At 40.6% G+C, this 20346-nt stretch overlaps 2 long non-coding RNA genes across 2 annotated transcripts; both read right to left on the reverse strand.

The window, feature by feature from the left end:
* Positions 1 to 253: 253 nt before the first annotated feature.
* LOC131010085 (uncharacterized) lies at positions 254 to 758 on the reverse strand. Its single transcript, XR_009096475.1, has 2 exons — positions 576 to 758; positions 254 to 478 (listed from the first exon to the last, which is right to left on the reverse strand). It is a non-coding gene; the product is annotated as an uncharacterized LOC131010085 (long non-coding RNA).
* A 10191-nt stretch (positions 759 to 10949) lies between these two features.
* Positions 10950 to 11743, reverse strand: LOC131010086 (uncharacterized). Its single transcript, XR_009096476.1, has 2 exons — positions 11272 to 11743; positions 10950 to 11174 (listed from the first exon to the last, which is right to left on the reverse strand). It is a non-coding gene; the product is annotated as an uncharacterized LOC131010086 (long non-coding RNA).
* Positions 11744 to 20346: the final 8603 nt, after the last annotated feature.

Consider the following 20346-nt stretch of genomic DNA (forward strand, 5'->3'; position numbering starts at 1 on the left):
CACAGCCATTTTCACCATTCTCACACCACCATTTTCAACTACTGCAGCCCAATTTCACAGCCAATTTTAAGGTAATGCAACAAAGAAATTTCTGCATCTTTCCATTCTCTTCCCAAATTGATTTCTAATTTTTGTGATATACAATATCTGCAGAGACTATTATCCACCTACTCAAGGTATCATCACCCTCAGGGAACCACCAATTCATACCAATTCATACGGCTGTTCAGATATTTCACAACATGTTTACATATGCACATATGAACTGAAATTTATAGACTAGTTCAGTTTCAAGAAAAGAATTTCAGATTTCAATAAGCATTTACAGTATTTGATTTCTGCTCAAAATCCTATGCTATTTTGTGAACTAAATTGTGGCTTGAACCTACTGTGTGTGTGAGTCGAAATCAGAGGGGACGGCAGCCGCGGTGGCTGCCGGCGGTCGACGGTCGGCGACGGAGCCGAGGTGGTCTCCGATCTGCCAAAAAGAAAAAAAAGAGATGAGTATTTCAGATTTTTAATTTAGAAAATGGAAAAAAAGGGGGAAAATAGAAAAGGAAGAAATTAGGGCTTACCTTAGGCTACCCGTCGATCCAGAGAGAGAGGCGAGAGAGCCGAGGGTGGCGCGGCCTATCGCCGCTGCTCCTCCGGCGAAATCCGTGGCGGCGACGGCTGGATCGAGCAAGAGAGAGAGATGATGAACAGTGTTCGTTTCTTGAGGTTAGAGGGAGAACAAGGGGTGGCCGTGGCGTTGAACGGAGGCGACGGAGCGGCGGCGTGCTTGCGCTGCTGCGCCTGGTTCCAGCGGCCGAGGGAGCGAGGGAGTCGAGGGTGGCGACACCTGGTGGCTGGTCGCGGTGGCCGAAGGAGAGGAGGGGAGGAGGCGACGGCGAGGCGGCGCGCCGGAGGCGGCGCCGCCCTCAGCCGAACGAAGAGAGAGAGCAGAGAGAGTAAAGAGAGAGAGCAGAGAGAGTAGGGAGAGAGAGAGTCGAGAGATAGAGATAGAGAGAGAGGCGCATTTGATGTGTGTGTGTTGAGTGTGTTTTATTGTGTGTGTATATTTAGGTTAGGGTTTCAGCCGGGTTTGGGCCGGGTTTGAGCCGGGTTTGGGCCGAAAATATTGGGCTCCCTCTTGGGCCGATTTTATTAATTGTTTGGGCCGAGACTTGGGTCGATTTTAATTAAATTGTTTGGGCCCTTATTTAATTAACAGATGGGCTTCGATTTAAATGTTTGGGCTCGGCCCTTTACAAATAAAATCTGATGGCTTCTTTTAATTAAAGGATTTGGACCTATTTTAATTAAATTGTTTGGGCCTTATTCAAAGAAAAACATGATAGACTTAATTTATCTAATTAATTTGGGCTTATATCTATTTAAATTATTTGAGCTCTTAATAATTAATTTAAATTGAGCTTGATTAATTTAATTATATATTGACCTTTAAATTAATTATTTAAATGGAGTTCTTTATTTCAAGTATTTATAAATGGATTATAAAATGAAATATTTCGAGTTAAACTCTCATTTAAATTAATTCTTTTCAAATGACTTATTAATATGGATTATTTGAAAATGATTAAACGATTTTAAAAAAAAAAATAAGAAAGCATGATCTATGATGATATAATTTATCTATGTAATATTATAGGATTTGTTTTTAAATGACGGAATATTTGACTTGATGGCATAAATAGAACGAGTTAAGATTAATGCGCATGTTGATGTTCGAATAAATAGTTTCGAACCTAAATGATAGTATGTGATAATGTTTTGAGTCTAAGGTTTTGACGAGATAAGATTAATATTAAAATTTACTAATTATTTTAAGGGTGATGATGGGCTCACTTATTGGGCTTCATGATTTTATTATCTTGGGCCTCATTTGTTGGGCTTTAGAATTTAATTGATGTTGGGCCTAATATTATTAATGCATTGGGCTTTGAATTTATTCATTTGGGCTCAAATTAAATTCCTTTTGGGCCTTGATTATTTTATTTTTAATTGGGTCGTCATAATTATTTTATTAAGTTAATTAGAGAAAATTTTAAGACTTACTAATTATTAATTAGTAAGTGAATTAGATTATTTTAAAATGAGTAGATTATTAAAGATTAATAATCCGACCTCATAAGACGAGCTTTAATTCCTTAAATAGGATTAGCATCTCATAATTTAATTAAAGGAATATGAGTCATGCATAATCATTTCACGCATCCTCATTTATTGAGATTTTTCGAGAATTAGAATCTTATTTTATTTTCTCGGATTAAAGGTCAAGCACCAGAGTTAGAGCTAAACCGTGAGTCTGCTATTCAGGTAGGCTTTCTATGTATAAACTAAAATTATATATTAGAATTGTTAAGACTTTATGCTTATGAATTTAAATGATATTGTCAATGCCTAAATGCTTTATGTTTTATTATTAATTGCCTATCTGATGTTAATCGAATTCGGATTCTGGATGGGACCGCAAATCCCTTCAGAATTAGTGTACACTTTGTGATCGTGAGTCATCTAGCAGGTTGGCCGATCATAGTGTCCGTAGAGGGAGGCCTCCCTCTCGGCACGAGTTACTGATATGGTAATTAATGATATAAAATACATGTGCGGGTTATTGATGAAAGAAATGATATTATGTTTGGTAAATACGAGTCTTTAAAGGAAAACCCTCGTATCTTACTACTATTGAAAGGCTTGACAATAAAATATTATGCATGTATGTAAATTTCGGCAAGTGTCCACTAAGTACTCCTGTACTTAGCCCTGCATGTATTTATAAATGTGCAGGTTGAGCTGTGATCGAGGATGTAGTGTGCAAGCGGAGCTTCTGTCAATCTAGGATGAGTACCTCAGAGTAGAGTATATGTCTTCATACATATATTCAAATTATTATTCCGCTGCAAACACTGATTTTACTAAGACATTATGTTATCTGTCAAAACAATATGTACTATTTAATAATGTACTCAAACTCGTTGAGTACCCCTTTGAATAATATTATGTACGGTCCCCTTGTGGCCTTCATTGATATCTAGATATTTCGATTGATTTCTTTATACAAGTCAAGTCATCAAGAAACCGAATATGCCCCTTTCTAAATCCCGCTCCTAAATTCCCTCCCTTAGTCGCGGTTTTCCCGAATTTGCTATCCTTAGCAAGTGCGGTCGTGACAGAATGGTATCAGAGCATTTCTTTTGCTCTGAGTACTACTCATTCCTTCTAAGTTGAGTCTAGATTAAGTAAATAAATACACTTTGAACTAGTTGACAAAAGCTTGGCACTACATCTCGTCACGCTCAACGGAGGTTATGGTAAGTACTTTCAAGTTTTAATTAAGTTAATTTCTTGAAATGTATAAAGCATGAATAAGTATGACTATGGTATGAATCACAAGAACTTAGAACTGTTAAGTTATATATGCTCACTCTCACGACGGAACATAGAAGAGAACTTAGGGAGATGCCTTAACTTTTTCTTCATGTTACGATGACATCGACAAGGACGGTCGAAATAGAGAAAGAAGAATCACACGAAGGGTCGCATGATGAAACCACGAGCATGAAGATTGAGCAGCGTAACGAACGCCAATAGTACGTTGATGGCATGGGCATAGCTTAAAAATTCGAGTGTTTTTCTACGATGAGATCTCGAATTAACTTGGCCTTTTGAACTTATTTTGTTGAAACTTTTAGTGCTCGTTGCTAGATTTAAGAAAATATCATCATCACATAACAAGCCCTAAGTTCGGTAAACAACGACACTAGAACTATATGATAGTCGAATTGATAATCTGTGATTAAGTATTAAGAACCTGTATGGCTTGTGTAAATGCTAGATTTAGATGATGAGGTGTTTTTGCACGTTATGGTTATTGAACCAAACTTGTTTTCCGATTTTAGATATTTAGAACCTTATCGCCTTAAGTTACTTGTCGTGTGCTACTTTTGACGATAGAATTTCCTTTGTTAGATGGCGAGAACTGTTTTCACCCGACGACGACCACTACCCCCATGGGCTAATCCAGAGGAGGTCGAGCGGTCCTACCGCACCTATGCTCCATGTCACGGGGATAACCTCGGACAGTTCCTCGCAGGTTTTCACAGACACTGGGTCGAGGCGAGTGCACATGGAGTATCAGGGTATGACGGTATCCAGAGGTTGATCTTACTGTTACCTTCCGGGTGGCAGGGATGGGCTAGGCAGATCTCTGCCCACTATATCTTTCGCCGAGAAGATTACCACGACCTCATGGGAGATTTCCCTAGCTTTATTGCGGAGCTTCAGATCTGTTTCACCTTGTGGGGCCGCGCCCCTCTAGGGCCCTACATCCTTCCGGGAGACTACGTACAGGTGGGGACGCCTTTGCCAGCGGAAGCACCCACTACTGCTCCCGAGCCCTCGCTGGCCTTGCCCCGAGATCCTCCACCACGAGCCTCAGTTCTAGGGCGTCGTGGTAGGCACGATGACGAGGCAGGCCCTTCTCGTCCACGGGCTCGTAGAGATTTCCCATCGCCTCCTGACTCAGCGATCCGAGCTACTACTCCTCCACCACCACTGATACCTACGATAGACGCAAGGTTTGAGGCTGCCATGGCAGATGTCGACAGGGTCATGGCCAACATGAGGGAGTTTCTAGATAGGGGCAAATACCCTATGTAGGAGAATGACGATACAGCACAGTATGGTACGATGAGGAGTACTCATCCCGAGCCCGTGCCAACTCCAGCTCCAATCAAGCCTCGTGCCACGGCCAGGATCAGCACCAGAGACGATCCGATCCGTGAAATTGTGGACGATATCTTCCGCTCAGCCCAGATCATGCAGGAGACAGGCGAGGGCCAGGGAGAGACTCCGTTGCCCAGCTGGGAGCCGGGCAAAGATGAGGAGGAGGACCCCGAGGAGGATCCAGAAGAGGACCCCCTGGCGTCACCGAGGAACAGTCGTACCGCGACTCAGAGTTCACAAATTTGATAGTTTTAGCTTGTGGATGTACTCCGGAAACGATAATTCGTTCCAATGACTATGTTTTTATTTTTTTTCTAGCTAGCATTAGTACGGAAATGTTGGTCTCTAGGACGTTCCGTGAATAAAAAAAAACCCTTTTGTGATTGCTTAACTAGTAAGCCGGTACATCATAGGGAGTACTGGATAGACTTTACTTACATTTTGGGTTGACAATGTAAAAGCCCTCGATGAGACAATTTTCCATGAGATATAAATGACCCTAGCATGGGTTTTCTACGACGATCCCGTGTATGTTTTATGTTTCTCTACGGGTTTTATTTTTCACGAGTCAGTTAAGAATGTAGTAACTTTGAATAATGTGACTTGTGTATGCAACGGTTCCTGTTAATATATTAGTTTTGGAGTTATGATAAGTTAAATTTAACAAACAGTTCTTTATTAATTGCCTTAGAGATTCCTGTATAGAATGTATTAAAAAGGGTGTTTGTAATTTGCAGAATGCCGCCTAAACGAGGTCGCCCCCCTAGGAGAAACGTTAACAATGATGGAAATCGCGATGAAATACCTGAAGGGCGGCGAAACGACAGGGAACCTACCCCACCCCCTCCACCCCCTGCTAGAAGGACTGAAGAACTGTTTCTTCGACAGAATCCGCCCACATTTACTGGGACAGGCGACCCAGCCGAGGCCGAAGCTTGGATACGCGCCTTGGAGCGTATCTTCACTTTCCTACACTGCACGGAAGAGGAGCGACTCTCGTGTATGTCTTTCCAACTAGCCGGATCGGCTGACTTTTGGTGGGAAGCCCGCCGAAAGACTCTGACTCCCGAACAATGGGCAGCATACACTTGGGAAGACTTTAAGACGGGATTATATGATAAGTATATTCCCAAGAGCTACAGAAAGAAGAAGGAGGCTGAGTTTTATAGCCTGAAACAAGGGAAGAAGACGGTGACCGAGTATGACAGAGAGTTCTGCGATCTATCGCGTTATGCTCCACAACAGGTGGATACTGATGAGAAAATGGCGGAGAAATTTTGTGCTGGTCTGAGGCACGAGATTCGGATGACTCTAGCTAGTCATGGTGGACTCTCATACACTGAGTCTTTGAACAGGGCACTGGACATCGAAGCTGCGATGCCAGTAGAAAGGTTGGCTCCATCACAGACCCCAGCGCCAGCCAACCCACCTGCACGCCCTCAGAACTTTAAAGGGAAGCGCAACTGGAACGACCATAGAGGAAATGAAAACCAGACTAACAAGAGGCCATGGCAAGGAAATGCGCCGTTTGGACAATATCAGCAACAAGGACAAGGGAAGCAACAGGGTCCTGCCCCAGCTGGAGGCAGCCAAAGACAAAATGAAGTTCCCCTTTGTCCAAAATGCCACAAACCACATCGTGGTGTCTGTAAGGCTGGAACTAACAGTTGCTACACGTGTGGCCAGAAGGGCCACTACTCCTCACAATGCCCCAACAAACAGCAGGGCGCGGCAATCAGGGCCACTTATGCCCAGCCCCTGCAAGCAGTTCAAGGGCAACACCAGCCCCGCCAACAACAGCCATACCAGCAGCAATACCAATACCAGCCCCGCCAACAACAGCCATACCAGCAGCAATACCAACACAAGCACCAACAGCGCCAACAACAACAGAGGCGGCAACAACCATTGCCGCAGCAGGCGAGAGCCTTTGCTCTCACCCAAAACCAGCCCGAGAAAAACCAAGGAAACCTGGCAGGTATGGGCAAGCTTAAAGGTTTTTCCATAATGATTCTGTTCGATACTGGTGCCTCGCATTCTTTTATATCTGCCCCTTGCGTAGATACCTTAGAAATCGAATCAGAACGAGCTAAGTGTGCCTTAAGAATCACTACACCCTCAGGAGGAAGATCTACCACCACACATGTTTGCTCGAACGTAGAATTTGAAATAGGAGAACTTTAGATGGTAGCGAACAATCTTAATATTCTGCTCATGTGGGATGTAGATATAATCTTAGGAATGGACTGGCTAGCTGAGAATCACGCCACCATCCTTTGTAGTGAACGAAAAATTTCTATTCGACCACCTGGAAAGGAACCGACGGAATTTCACGGCATAGGTATGAAGAAAAGAGTACCAGTGATATCCGCATTACAAGCCAGAAAAGAGATGATGAAGGAAGGAAGCACAGCTTATCTCGTCTACCTAAACGGGGAAGCTAGTGAAGACAAGAAGGTGGAAGATGTGGCAATAGTACGAGACTTTCCAGAAGTTTTTCCTGAAATATTGCCAGGACTACCTCCAGACAGGCAACTAGATTTCACCATTGATCTAGAACCTGGATCTGCCCCAGTATCAAAGGCACCGTACAGGATGGCCCCAAAGGAACTACAAGAATTAAAGGTGCAACTACAGGAACTCTTGGACTTGGGTTTCATCAGACCCAGTGTCTCGCCTTGGGGAGCGCCTGTACTCTTTGTCAAGAAGAAAGATGAAACCATGAGGATGTGCATTGATTATCGAGAGTTGAACAAATTGACGCTTAAAAACAAATACCCTCTCCCAAGGATAGATGATTTGTTCGATCAACTCAAAGGAGCCAGTGTATTCTCAAAAATAGATTTAAGGTCTGGGTATCATCAACTGAAGATCAGACCAGAGGATATATCTAAGACCGCTTTCCGCACAAGATATGGTCACTATGAATTCGTTGTCATGCCATTTGGTCTAACCAATGCACCGGCAGTATTCATGGACCTCATGAATCGAGTTTTCCATCCATACTTAGACAAATTTGTCTTAGTATTTATAGATGATATCCTCATCTATTCTAAGAATGACCAAGAACATGAAAATCATTTAAGAATCATCCTGGAGACATTAAAGACGGAGAAGTTGTTCGCCAAATTCAGCAAGTGCGAATTTTGGTTGAAAGAAGTAATGTTTCTAGGGCACATCGTATCAGCAGATGGAATCAAGGTGGACCCCGCCAAGGTGCAAGCAGTGCGCGAGTGGAAATCACCAACCACACCTAATGAAATCCGGAGTTTCTTAGGTTTGGCAGGATACTACCGGAGATTCATCGAAGGATTCTCTAAAATAGCGAGACCAATGACGCAATTACTTCGCAAAGGAATCAAGTATAAGTGGAACGAGGAGTGTGAAGCCAGCTTCCAAGAGCTGAAGAAGAAATTGACAACTGCACCAGTGCTAGCAGTTCCAGCAGCCGATAAAGAATACGTGATCTTCACGGACGCGTCCAAAAATGGGCTAGGTTGTGTGTTGATGCAAGAAGGAAAGGTCATTGCCTACGCCTCGCGACAACTAAGGCCACATGAATTGAACTACCCCACTCATGATCTGGAACTAGCAGCAATTGTGCATGCTTTGAAAATTTGGAGACACCATCTATACGGAGTTAGATGTGAAATCTTCACTGATCACAAAAGCCTTAAGTATTTTTTCGAGCAGAAAGACTTGAATATGAGACAGAGGAGATGGCTCGAACTCGTAAAGGATTACGACTGCGGTATCAACTACCACCCGGGAAAAGCTAATGTAGTAGCTGATGCTTTAAGTCGTAAAACTCAATCCGAGTTAGGACTTCTTCTCACTCAAGAGGACACGCTTGTAAGGGATTTTGACAAATTGAAGATAGAAGTGGTTCAGCCACCGGCAACGACAAGAGCAATTATTGCAACTCTAGTAGCCGTCCCAGACCTCAGAGAAAGGATCGTCAGTGCCCAGAGAGCGGATGAGAGCTTGGAAAAAGTTCGTCTCAAGATCCGAACAGGCACGCCAGGAGGCTACCAAGAGGCAACGGATAACGCAGTTCTTTTTGAAGGAAGATTGTGTGTTCCCCATAACGAGGAACTGAGAAACGAGATCATGAGTGAAGCTCATGACACGCCCTATACCGCTCATCCCGGAAGTACCAAAATGTACCAAGATCTAAAACAGAAGTTTTGGTGGGACGGGATGAAACGAGATATAGCCTCGTTTGTAGAGCGTTGCCTTGCATGCCAGCAAGTGAAAGCTTTACATCAACGACCATATGGGAAATTACAGCCATTGGAAATCCCAGAATGGAAGTGGGAGCACATAGCGATGGATTTCGTGACGGGTTTACCCAAGACAAATAGGGGCAACACAGCTATTTGGGTAATAGTAGACCGTCTCACAAAGAGCGCTCATTTTATACCGATTCCAATTACCCATGGATCGGAGAAACTAGCCCAACTGTACATTCGTGAGATTGTACGGCTACATGGAATACCAATATCCATTACTTCAGATAGAGATTCAAAATTTACTTCTAGATTTTGGATCAGTTTACAGAAAGAGTTGGGAACGAGATTAAACTTTAGCACCGCCTTTCACCCTCAAACAGATGGACAATCAGAAAGGACAATTCAGACCCTTGAAGATATGTTGAGGACAGTGGTGCTAGACCGAGGAGGAAGTTGGGAATCAGTGCTGCCGTTAATCGAATTCGCCTACAACAATAGTTACCAGGCAACCATTGATATGGCACCTTATGAGGCGCTGTATGGAAGGAAGTGTAGATCACCACTTTACTGGGATGAAGTGGGTGAAAGAAAAATCCTTGGGCCAGATGCAGTAAGCGAGATGATCGAGACCATCCGCCAGATTAGAGCAAGAATTAAAGAGGCTCAGGACAGACAGAAGTCTTATGCTGATACCCGACGAACTGAACTACAATTTCAGATTGGAGACAAGGTTTTCCTTAAAATATCACCCTCGAAAGGGATCGTTAGATTCGGTGTTAAGGGTAAGTTGAGACCCCGTTTTGTAGGACCTTATGAGATCCTTGAAAGAATAGGTCCCGTAGCGTATAGGTTGGCACTGCCACCTAGCTTTGGAAACGTCCACAATGTGTTTCACGTGTCACAGCTGAGACGGTACGTGTTTGACCCCAAACACGTGATTCACCAAGATGAAATGATTCTTAACCCAGACTTGACGTACGAGGAAAAACCTGAAGCCATTTTGGACCGAAAGGTGCAAGAGTTAAGGAATAAATCGATCGCGTCAGTCAAAATACTGTGGAGACACCATGGACCGGAAGAAGCAACGTGGGAACTTGAGGACCAGATGAAAGAAAAATACCCAGAACTTTTCACATAGGTATGCAAATTTCGGGACGAAATTTCTTTTAAGGGGGATAGTATGTAATGACCCGACTTTTTATTAAGGATTATATACTTTTAATTACTGATTTAAGGATGTATTATGGTAATTAGAGTTCAGCATCCATTAATAAAATACGAACTTATATGAATTTGATAATTTATATATGTGATGATTTATTTTCAATAGATGATGCACTCAAAATATATTTTGAGTCCATTAATTTATTGTGGAGAATTTAACACTGAAGTGTTAAATATGAATCTTTTATCGATTGTTTACTTAAGCCCATGAGTAATTTAATTTATGTTAGAAGCAAGCTCAAATGGATTTTATGCTTCAATAAGAATTAGGCTTATATGTCTTAATGTATTTAAATGAGTTTGGAACCATATAATTAATATATTAATCTCTTAGATATTTTATTACATGTATAATCCTAAGCATGCTGAATCCTAAGCATGCTGAAGAATTTTGAGCGCATGCTGAAGAAATTCTTCAGTCATACATGCAGGCTGAAGGTATTCATACCTGTAAGTTGAAAAAAATTCCACAATCCTCATCCATCCAAACCACCCCCATTTTTCTTTAAAACCACAGCCATTTTCACCATTCTCACACCACCATTTTCAACTACTGCAGCCCAATTTCACAGCCAATTTTAAGGTAATGCAACAAAGAAATTTCTGCATCTTTCCATTCTCTTCCCAAATTGATTTCTAATTTTTGTGATATACAATATCTGCAGAGACTATTATCCACCTACTCAAGGTATCATCACCCTCAGGGAACCACCAATTCATACCAATTCATACGGCTGTTCAGATATTTCACAACATGTTTACATATGCACATATGAACTGAAATTTATAGACTAGTTCAGTTTCAAGAAAAGAATTTCAGATTTCAATAAGCATTTACAGTATTTGATTTCTGCTCAAAATCCTATGCTATTTTGTGAACTAAATTGTGGCTTGAACCTACTGTGTGTGTGAGTCGAAATCAGAGGGGACGGCAGCCGCGGTGGCTGCCGGCGGTCGACGGTCGGCGACGGAGCCGAGGTGGTCTCCGATCTGCCAAAAAGAAAAAAAAGAGATGAGTATTTCAGATTTTTAATTTAGAAAATGGAAAAAAAGGGGGAAAATAGAAAAGGAAGAAATTAGGGCTTACCTTAGGCTACCCGTCGATCCAGAGAGAGAGGCGAGAGAGCCGAGGGTGGCGCGGCCTATCGCCGCTGCTCCTCCGGCGAAATCCGTGGCGGCGACGGCTGGATCGAGCAAGAGAGAGAGATGATGAACAGTGTTCGTTTCTTGAGGTTAGAGGGAGAACAAGGGGTGGTCGTGGCGTTGAACGGCGGCGGCGGATCTGCCATGGAGGAGAGGCGGAGGCGACGGAGCGGCGGCGTGCTTGCGCTGCTGCGCCTGGTTCCAGCGGCCGAGGGAGCGAGGGAGTCGAGGGTGGCGACACCTGGTGGCTGGTCGCGGTGGCCGAAGGAGAGGAGGGGAGGAGGCGACGGCGAGGCGGCGCGCCGGAGGCGGCGCCGCCCTCAGCCGAACGAAGAGAGAGAGCAGAGAGAGTAAAGAGAGAGAGCAGAGAGAGTAGGGAGAGAGAGAGTCGAGAGATAGAGATAGAGAGAGAGGCGCATTTGATGTGTGTGTGTTGAGTGTGTTTTATTGTGTGTGTATATTTAGGTTAGGGTTTCAGCCGGGTTTGGGCCGGGTTTGAGCCGGGTTTGGGCCGAAAATATTGGGCTCCCTCTTGGGCCGATTTTATTAATTGTTTGGGCCGAGACTTGGGTCGATTTTAATTAAATTGTTTGGGCCCTTATTTAATTAACAGATGGGCTTCGATTTAAATGTTTGGGCTCGGCCCTTTACAAATAAAATCTGATGGCTTCTTTTAATTAAAGGATTTGGACCTATTTTAATTAAATTGTTTGGGCCTTATTCAAAGAAAAACATGATAGACTTAATTTATCTAATTAATTTGGGCTTATATCTATTTAAATTATTTGAGCTCTTAATAATTAATTTAAATTGAGCTTGATTAATTTAATTATATATTGACCTTTAAATTAATTATTTAAATGGAGTTCTTTATTTCAAGTATTTATAAATGGATTATAAAATGAAATATTTCGAGTTAAACTCTCATTTAAATTAATTCTTTTCAAATGACTTATTAATATGGATTATTTGAAAATGATTAAACGATTTTAAAAAAAAAAAATAAGAAAGCATGATCTATGATGATATAATTTATCTATGTAATATTATAGGATTTGTTTTTAAATGACGGAATATTTGACTTGATGGCATAAATAGAACGAGTTAAGATTAATGCGCATGTTGATGTTCGAATAAATAGTTTCGAACCTAAATGATAGTATGTGATAATGTTTTGAGTCTAAGGTTTTGACGAGATAAGATTAATATTAAAATTTACTAATTATTTTAAGGGTGATGATGGGCTCACTTATTGGGCTTCATGATTTTATTATCTTGGGCCTCATTTGTTGGGCTTTAGAATTTAATTGATGTTGGGCCTAATATTATTAATGCATTGGGCTTTGAATTTATTCATTTGGGCTCAAATTAAATTCCTTTTGGGCCTTGATTATTTTATTTTTAATTGGGTCGTCATAATTATTTTATTAAGTTAATTAGAGAAAATTTTAAGACTTACTAATTATTAATTAGTAAGTGAATTAGATTATTTTAAAATGAGTAGATTATTAAAGATTAATAATCCGACCTCATAAGACGAGCTTTAATTCCTTAAATAGGATTAGCATCTCATAATTTAATTAAAGGAATATGAGTCATGCATAATCATTTCACGCATCCTCATTTATTGAGATTTTTCGAGAATTAGAATCTTATTTTATTTTCTCGGATTAAAGGTCAAGCACCAGAGTTAGAGCTAAACCGTGAGTCTGCTATTCAGGTAGGCTTTCTATGTATAAACTAAAATTATATATTAGAATTGTTAAGACTTTATGCTTATGAATTTAAATGATATTGTCAATGCCTAAATGCTTTATGTTTTATTATTAATTGCCTATCTGATGTTAATCGAATTCGGATTCTGGATGGGACCGCAAATCCCTTCAGAATTAGTGTACACTTTGTGATCGTGAGTCATCTAGCGGGTTGGCCGATCATAGTGTCCGTAGAGGGAGGCCTCCCTCTCGGCACGAGTTACTGATATGGTAATTAATGATATAAAATACCTGTGCGGGTTATTGATGAAAGAAATGATATTATGTTTGGTAAATACGAGTCTTTAAAGGAAAACCCTCGTATCTTACTACTATTGAAAGGCTTGACAATAAAATATTATGCATGTATGTAAATTTCGGCAAGTGTCCACTAAGTACTCCTGTACTTAGCCCTGCATGTATTTATAAATGTGCAGGTTGAGCTGTGATCGAGGATGTAGTGTGCAAGCGGAGCTTCTGTCAATCTAGGATGAGTACCTCAGAGTAGAGTATATGTCTTCATACATATATTCAAATTATTATTCCGCTGCAAACACTGATTTTACTAAGACATTATGTTATCTGTCAAAACAATATGTACTATTTAATAATGTACTCAAACTCGTTGAGTACCCCTTTGAATAATATTATGTACGGTCCCCTTGTGGCCTTCATTGATATCTAGATATTTCGATTGATTTCTTTATACAAGTCAAGTCATCAAGAAACCGAATATGCCCCTTTCTAAATCCCGCTCCTAAATTCCCTCCCTTAGTCGCGGTTTTCCCGAATTTGCTATCCTTAGCAAGTGCGGTCGTGACATTGTGAGAGATAGGAATAATCTTGCTTTAATAAAAGATTGAGAGAGATGATGTTGAGTGGCGTTTAATTTTGATAAAGGAAGAGGTAGTGGAGTGATTTGTTGATTAATTAAAAAAGAGTGTGTTAGTGATTGATTTTGAAAGAAAAGGGAGCCGGATTTGAGCCGGGTTTGGGCCGATTAAAGTGTCTATTGGACTAAGATTAATTCTTTCTAGTTCACATTATTTATATTACTTGGGCTCCTACGATTTAATTGATTAAGTCCAATGAAATTTATTAGTTAAGCCCAATGAGATTTATTAATTTAGGCCCCATTATTTAATCCTAATTATTTTAATTAGTGATAAATTTTTAAGACTTACTAATCATTAATTAGTAAGTAAATTAGATTATTTTAAGATGAGTAGATTATTAAAGATTAATAATCCGACCTCATAAGACGAGCTTTAATTCCTTAAATAGGATTAACATCTCATAATTTAATTAAAGGAATATGAGTCATGCATAATCATTTCACGCATCCTCATTTATTGAGATTTTTCGAGAATTAGAATCTTATTTTATTTTCTCGGATTAAAGGTCAAGCACCAGAGTTAGAGCTAAACTGTGAGTCTGCTATTCAGGTAGGCTTTCTACGTATAAACTAAAATTATATATTAGAATTGTTAAGACTTTATGCTTATGAATTTAAATGATATTGTCAATGCCTAAATGCTTTATGTTTTATTATTAATTGCCTATCTGATGTTAATCGAATTCGGATTCTGGATGGGACCGCAAATCCCTTCGGAATTAGTGTACACCTTGTGATCGTGAGTCATCTAGCGGGTTGGCCGATCATAGTGTCCGTAGAGGGAGGCCTCCCTCTCGGCACGAGTTACTGATATGGTGATTAATGATATAAAATACCTGCGCGGGTTATTGATGAAAGAAATGATATTATGTTTGGTAAATACGAGTCTTTAAAGGAAAACCCTCGTATCTTACTACTGTTGAAAGGCTTGACAATAAAATATTATGCATGTATGTAAATTTCGGCAAGTGTCCACTAAGTACTTTTGTACTTAGCCCTGCATGTATTTTTAAATGTGCAGGTTGAGCTGTGATCGAGGATGTAGTGTGCAAGCGGAGCTTCTGTCAATCTAGGATGAGTACCTCAGAGTAGAGTATATGTCTTCATACATATATTCAAATTATTATTCCGCTGCGAACACTGATTATGTTAAGATATTATGTCAAACACTGATTTTACTAAGACATTATGTTATCTGTCAAAACAATATGTACTATTTAATAATGTACTCAAACTCGTTGAGTACCCCTTTGAATAATATTATGTACGGTCCCCTTGTGGCCTTCATTGATATCTAGATATTTCGATTGATTTCCTTATACAAATCGAGTCATCAAGAAACCGAATATGCCCCTTTCTAACTCCCGCTCCTAAATCCCCTCCCTTAGTCGCGGTTTCCCCGAATTTGCTATCCTTAGCAAGTGCGGTCGTGACAGTTAAGTAAGCTTAAGGATACACGGCCATTTTTCATCCACCAATCTCATTTCTTCTTTAAAGCCAACCCCACCACTTCACCATTTCTCACATATGCAGCCCCAATTTCGCACAGCCACTGAAGAGACAACAATTTACACTATCAATTAAGGTGTTCTTCCTAAACTGAGCTCCTTTATTTTGAGCTGCTGTATTTCGTTCAAGTTTTGCTGAGAACCACCAAAGCAAACAATTACTTATACCTCAGCACCACCACACCATCATACGTTCATTAACAAAGGATTACAAATGCTTTGATATATGTAGAAAATGAGTAACAAATTCACAAATTTACAGTTACAAGATAGGTTACATATGAACTGAAATTTACAGTATTTGAAATTGTGATAAATCCTATATGCTGTGTGTGACTGTTTTGAGGCTTGAACCCCTGCTGTGTGTATGAGTCGAGGTCAGGGGACGGCAGCCGCGGTGGCTGCCGATGGTCGACGGAAGGCGGCGGAGCCGTGGTTTCGTTCTGCCACAGGGGAAAAGGAGAGAGAGGGATTTCAGTTTTTAATTTAGAAAAGGGAAAAAGATGAGGGAAGGAAAAAAAAAGAAAAGGAGAATAGGGAATTAGGGCTTACCTTTAAATTCAACGGACGATGGAGGCGGCGGCTCCAGGCCGTCTATCCACCGGCGAAGGGGAGGACGACGCGGCGGCGCGGCTTACGCCGTGTCTGCGTGCGTGTGTGTGTGTGAGTCAGTGAGAATTAGAGAGAAGGTGAGAACGAGGGAGAAAGGGAGATGGCGAGATGAGCGGCGGCGCCGTGGTCTTCAGGTCGCGGCGGATCTGCCGCGAGAATGAGGGAGCAGGCGGCGGCCCGGCGATGGCGGCGCACCGCGGTGGTGGCGTCTGCTGCGCCTGGGTCCAGCGGCCGAGAGAGCGAGAGAGATAGAGGAGAAGAGAGGGGGAATGAGTTCAGGGAGAGAGGAGAGGGGCCGACGCCGGCCTCCGTCCGGCGGGCACCGCCGTCGGGGCGGCGGCGGCAGAGCACCGATAGAGAGAGAGAGAGAGGGTGCGTCTGTGGAGTGTGTGTGTTTGTGAAGTTGTGGCTGAGTGTGTGTGTTTTAGTGTGTGTTTATTTAGGGTTAGCATGAGAAGTGGGCTTGGACCTCAATTTTGTTTTGGGCTGAGATTTAATTGTTGATTGGGCTCAGCCATTTACAAATAAAATCTGATGGATCTTTTAATTTAATTGTTTGGGCCTTATTCAAAGAAAAATATGATGGACTTAGTTTATCTAATTAATTTGGGCTTATATCCATTTAAATTATTTGAGCTCTTAATTATTAATTTAAATTGAGCTTGATTAATTTAATTATATATTAACCTTTAAATTAATTAAATAAATAGGGTCTTTTATTTGATTATTTTTTTTAATGGACTTTTAAAATAAAATATTTTGAGTTAAACTCTTATTTAATGAATTCTTTTCAAATGGCTTATTAATATGGATTATTTGAAAAGGATTAAATTGTTTTAAGTATGAGAAAGCATGATCTATGATGATATAATTTGTCTATGTGATATCATATGATTTATTTTTAAATGACGGGATATTTGACTTGATGGCGTGAGTAGAACGAGTTATGATTGATGCGCATGTTGATGTTCGAATAAATAGTTTCGAACCTAAATGTTAGTTATGTGATAAATGTTTTGAGTTTAAGGTTTTGATGAGACAAGATTAATATGGATGCTAGAACCCTAAAATCATTAAAGGAGATAGTTTAGTTTAGAGACCTATTTTCCTTTCATTCACGACTTCTTCTCGAACTTATCGATTCTTCGTCAATAAAGGTCCAGACGGGAAGTGATAGCTAAAGAGGGAAGTAACACTACGCCCGTTGTGGGAACGAATAAGGTGGGCTTTCTTAAAACACGTATATAGAGATCCCCTGCATACAGGCCTCTTATACGAAATGAAATGAATGACATGATATGACTGTATTATTTCAAATGGTGAATGGTTCTTATGAAATGAAATGTTTATGGAAATGATTAAAAGATGAATGGTTCTTATGAAAGGAAAGGAAATGTTTATGAAATGATTGTCTGCCAAAAATGTTTATGTTTTATGTATGTATCCTATCTGTGTTGGTTCGCCAACTATTAAAGGAAATCGAATTCGGACCCTACGCTAGACGAAGGTTTGCTAGTAAGGGTTAACGTGTACACTCATGGAGACTGTGTGTCACTTGCGACCGGTCTTGGCGTCCGTGGAAGGAGGCCTCCTTCCCGGCGCGTTAAAGGAACAGATATGGATCATATAGACTGAAAATGGGATGCGCATCCAACTTTATGAAATGAAAGAAAATGTTTAGTAAGCACGGGTCCTTCAAGTAAAACCCTGTGTGTTACTGTTGGCAGTACAATAAATGATATAAATTGTTATGTTTCCGGCATATGTTCACTGAGTATTTTTACTCAGCCCTGCATGTTATTTTCCCTAATGTGCAGGTTGAGCGGGTGATGGAATGGAGTGGAGTTGAGCGGATGTACCTTTTGACATAGAACAGTAATGTAACCTTGAGTATACATCTTCATATGTATAACTCACACGTATGTCCGCTGCAAGATACTCTGATTATGCTAATGTTTTATTTCAAGTATGATACTCTTTTGTTGGGTAATCCACTTTGACGGACTTTCCCGAACGAACGTCTTGTAATTGCCCAAGTGATCAGTTATGATCCTAGTGTTATATAAATAAATGTCTCTTTTAGTAAAATGTTTGATTATTAAATAAATGCCCCTTTCTTTCCCCGCTTCTTAATCCCCTTCCCGAGTCATAACCCCGGCTAAGCCATCCTTAGGGATTGTGGGCTGTGACAGTTCCAGCGCCCGCGGCCAAGAAGCCAGCGAGCGCTAGAACTCGGCAATCGTTGAGAGTGTCCAGCGAGCGCTGGGTGTGCGCGAGCGCTGGGTTCCCAGCGGTAACTAGATTTGTATTCTGTTGGGCTTAAAAAATATTCAATTAGAACAGTAGTTGTGTTTAGCGTTGTGGAAATCAGAAATTCTCAGCAAAAATAGCTGCCGCTGGGTGACGGCGTTGCGGCATGGCTGGAGGAGGCGGCAGCGGCACCGGCACTGGCACCGGCGGGCGCAAATACTCGTGCAAGACGACAACAGAAACTCTGGAGTGGATCCATGGCATAATAGGCTTCCTTGCCCGTTACCGATTCTTCTTAGACGCTCACGTCGTCAATTTCTTCAAGGTAAATTTACTGCTTGTTAAATTAAATTAAAGTTGGCAAATTTGTTTGCTTCAAGTATGTTTCTTGTGTGTGAATTTGATGGAGTGTAAACAGAATAGACTGTGGGAAGCAGTTGATGGAGAGTGGATGGATTGCCTGCGGAAAGAGCCTGTCAAGAAACTGCTGCAAATTCCTTCTGGTATATATGGTCCAGGTATTTCTTCCTTCTCTTGATTTTATGCTGTTATATCGGCTAGTTTTGCGATATGTAAGTTCACCTTTTTATGCATAATTCATGAAGCCTGACAACTTGCTCACTTGGAGGTAAATGAACACAATCAGTGATTTAAACATGAAGTTGGAGGGGTAACTTACTCATATTTGATGTTTCCAGCGCTCGCTGGAACTCAGCGGTCGCTGGGTTTCCTGCGGGTGCTGGGACTCCGCGGGCGCTGGGTCTCTTCTAGCGGGCGCTGGTTCTCCGCGGGCGCTGGTTTCATGGAATTCAATTCCAAAATTATCCCGTAAAATCTTCAAAAATCAGTAAAAATCGGGGTGAAATCCAACCACGAATTCTTTGAAAGTCGTCTGGCATCTATGTGAATTCCATGGAATTTAAATTCAATGGACTTTGTAAAGTCTGTGGAAATCCACAACGAATACACCCCCCTAAGTATTCTAGTAGGAATAATAGAACTCTATTTAGCTTATAATAGAATTATAATTCTTCATATTTATCCTCTTTTCCATGATAATCTCCTTCTTTATCTAGAATTTGATAGTTCTTCAAAATAGATCCAAATCCCGAAAAATCAAGGCTTAAGCATTGGGCCTGCAGGGCTGCAGAGCTGAAACAGGGCTGAAACAAGGCTGAAGGCCGCAGGGCTAAAACGGGGATGTTCGGCTGCTAACAATGTTGTTATCGTTGAATTTATGCCTTAATCTTCTGGTCTTCAAGGAATGCATATTTTTCTCCTCATCACCAAGATTTTGTTATAGATTTCTCATATCTTATAAAGAGTATATATTTCCTAGAACTACAACTAGTTGTTCAGTTTTTTTTTTTTTTTCAATTTATAGAGGGAGACATAAAATTACTGTACATGTGGTCCTGATTTTCGATTAAAGTTGTAACACTGCCAGAAAATGTAGCTTTAACAATGAAAAATTTGGTCTTCAAAACTGAAAAAATGGTCGTTAACACGCTTAACAACCGATTTGATCAGTAGTTATTTGCATGGTCATTCTAAAAATTAACAACCGAAAATTCGTGTTAGTTTAACGATCGAAAATTTGTTCATTATAAATATTAGTTTTGGTAGTATTTTTTGCTATTTTTTTTATTTTTAAAGACCAAAATTTTATTTTTAACGATCTAAAATTCATGATTGATATTATATATTGAAGAAGAATTTAAATGAATTAATAGTGCTAGTTATATCAATAATACACATATTCTATATTGGTGACTACTCAAAAGAAACTTCAAGGTTAACCGTGTTTGACTTAAAGCATTACTAGGAGTGGTGACCCATTAGAAAAGTTTGTCAAAGCGTATGCGATTGAGTCTAATTTTATTTCTCATTTCTTATAAAGAATATGTAGTTTCTCGCTTGGGACCAACATGGCCTACTTCAATGTGTATGGAGTATGGTGGACTATAATACCATCCTCATCAATACATATGGTTAGATTA

This window comes from Salvia miltiorrhiza, chromosome 2, assembly GCF_028751815.1.
Source record: "Salvia miltiorrhiza cultivar Shanhuang (shh) chromosome 2, IMPLAD_Smil_shh, whole genome shotgun sequence".
In the NCBI taxonomy this organism is placed as follows: domain Eukaryota; kingdom Viridiplantae; phylum Streptophyta; class Magnoliopsida; order Lamiales; family Lamiaceae; genus Salvia; species Salvia miltiorrhiza.